Source organism: Mustelus asterias, unplaced genomic scaffold, assembly GCF_964213995.1.
Source record: "Mustelus asterias unplaced genomic scaffold, sMusAst1.hap1.1 HAP1_SCAFFOLD_4057, whole genome shotgun sequence".
Classification (NCBI taxonomy): domain Eukaryota; kingdom Metazoa; phylum Chordata; class Chondrichthyes; order Carcharhiniformes; family Triakidae; genus Mustelus; species Mustelus asterias.
In genome coordinates, this window is record NW_027594002.1 from 1,271 (window position 1) to 3,162 (window position 1,892).

At 62.1% G+C, this 1,892-nt stretch overlaps 1 pseudogene; it reads left to right on the top strand.

Moving 5' to 3' along the window:
- Nucleotides 1–651: 651 nt before the first annotated feature.
- Nucleotides 652–1,487, top strand: LOC144490932 (adenylate cyclase type 6 pseudogene; annotated as a pseudogene).
- Nucleotides 1,488–1,892: the final 405 nt, after the last annotated feature.

Genomic DNA, 1,892 nt, shown 5'->3' on the forward strand with positions numbered 1-1,892 from the left:
CCGTCCCTCCTTCTCTCCGTCCCTCCTTCTCTCCGTCCCTCCTTCTCTCCGTCCCTCCCTCTCTCCGTCCCTCCCTCTCTCCGTCCCTCCCTCTCTCCGTCCCTCCCTCTCTCCGTCCCTCCCTCTCTCCGTCCCTCCCTCTCTCCGTCCCTCCCTCTCTCCGTCCCTCCCTCTCTCCGTCCTCCTTCTCTCCGTCCCTCCTTCTCTCCGTCTCTCCGTCTCTCTCCGTCCTTCTCCGTCCCTCTCCCTCTCTCTGTTCCCCTCTCTCTGTTTTTTCTCTCTCTCCGTCCTCTTGCCCTCTGTCCGTCCCCCTCTCCTCTCTCCCTCCTCTCTGTCCGTCCCTCTCCCCCTCTCTTCCGCTCTCTCTCTCTCTCCCTCCTCTCCTCTCTGCCCTCTCTCTCCCTCTCTCTCTCCATCCCTCTCCCCCTCTCTTCCGCTCTCTCTCTCTCTCTCTCTCTCTCTCCCTCGCCTTTCCCCCCCTCCTCTCTCCCCTCTCTCTCTCCATCTCTCTCTCTCTCTCACCTCTCTCTCTCTCCATCTCTCTCTCTCTCCATCCCTCTCCCCCTCTCTGCCCCTCTCTCTCCCCTCTCTCTCTCTCTCTCTCCCCCCCCCTCTCCCCCCCCCCCCCCCCCCCCCCCCCCTCTCTGCAGAATGTGGTGGTTCGCTGGCATCCTAGCGGATGACCAGAAACCCCAGCCGGTCGAGCGGCCAGCCCAGGCGTCCGGCGGGCATGGCGGGACATTGTGTAGCCCCCGTCACCTGAGCTGCTGGTGCGACCCCGAGATGGAGAGAAGGAAGCGGGCGGAGGTGGGGCTGAGGCCGTCCTGGCAAGGGGAACCCGCCTACGCCCAGGAGGAAGGGCGGGGAGAGCTGGGCACCCGCTCCGTCAAGCTGGGGCTGGAAGGGCCGGAGACGGGGAGCGGGGGAGAGGCGGACGGGGAGCCTCTGGACGGCGGGCAGCTCAGCCTGGCCACGTGTTGGGCGAAGGTTCTCCAGGTGTTCCGTTCCAAGACTTTCAGCTCCAGGAAACTTGAGCGGTTGTACCAGAGATACTTCTTCAGACTTAACCAGAGCAGCTTGACTATGTTGATGGGTCTCTTGGTCTTGATGTGCGCTGTACTCTTGACGTTCCATTGTAGCCAGGGGGCCTTGGACCTCCCTATCTCAGCGTCCTGGCTGGCGCCACCGGCTTTTTGTGGTTCTCATCCTTGTCTGTAACCGCAGTGGGTTCCACCAGGAATACTTGTGGCTCGTCAGCTACCTGGTCATCGCCGTCGTCCTCCTCCTCCACGTCCTGGGCCTCCTGGTGGCCTCCCCCCGCAGCGCCTCCGAGGGCATGTGGTCCAGCGTCTTCTTGGTCTATGTCATCTACACCCTGCTGCCCGTCCGCATGAGGGCTGCTGTGATGAGCGGGTGCGCGCTCTCCGCCATCCAGCTCACCATCTCCTGGAGACGCAACATGGAGGACTCCTTCCTCTGGAAAACAGGTGAGCCCCGAGGAGGAGGCTGGGGGGGGCGAGGGAGGTCGGCGCGGCGTCACTTGGCGGGAGGCCATTCGGAGACCCCCGCCAATCTCTGCCCATTCCGGCTGGCGCGGAGGGTCTACCCAGGGCTGGTTCGTAGAGTCATAGCATCAGGACAGGAGGCCATTCAGCCCATCGAGTCCAGAGTCCCACCCAGGCCCTATTCCCCATAACCCCACAGATTTCCCCTGACACTAGGGACAATTTAGCATGGCCAATCCACCCTAACCTACACATCTTTGGACACTAAGGGACAATTTAGCATGGCCAATCCACCCTAACCTACACATCTTTGGACACTAGGGGACAATTTAGCATGGCCAATCCACCTAACCTGCACATCTTTGGACACTAGGGGACAATTTAGCA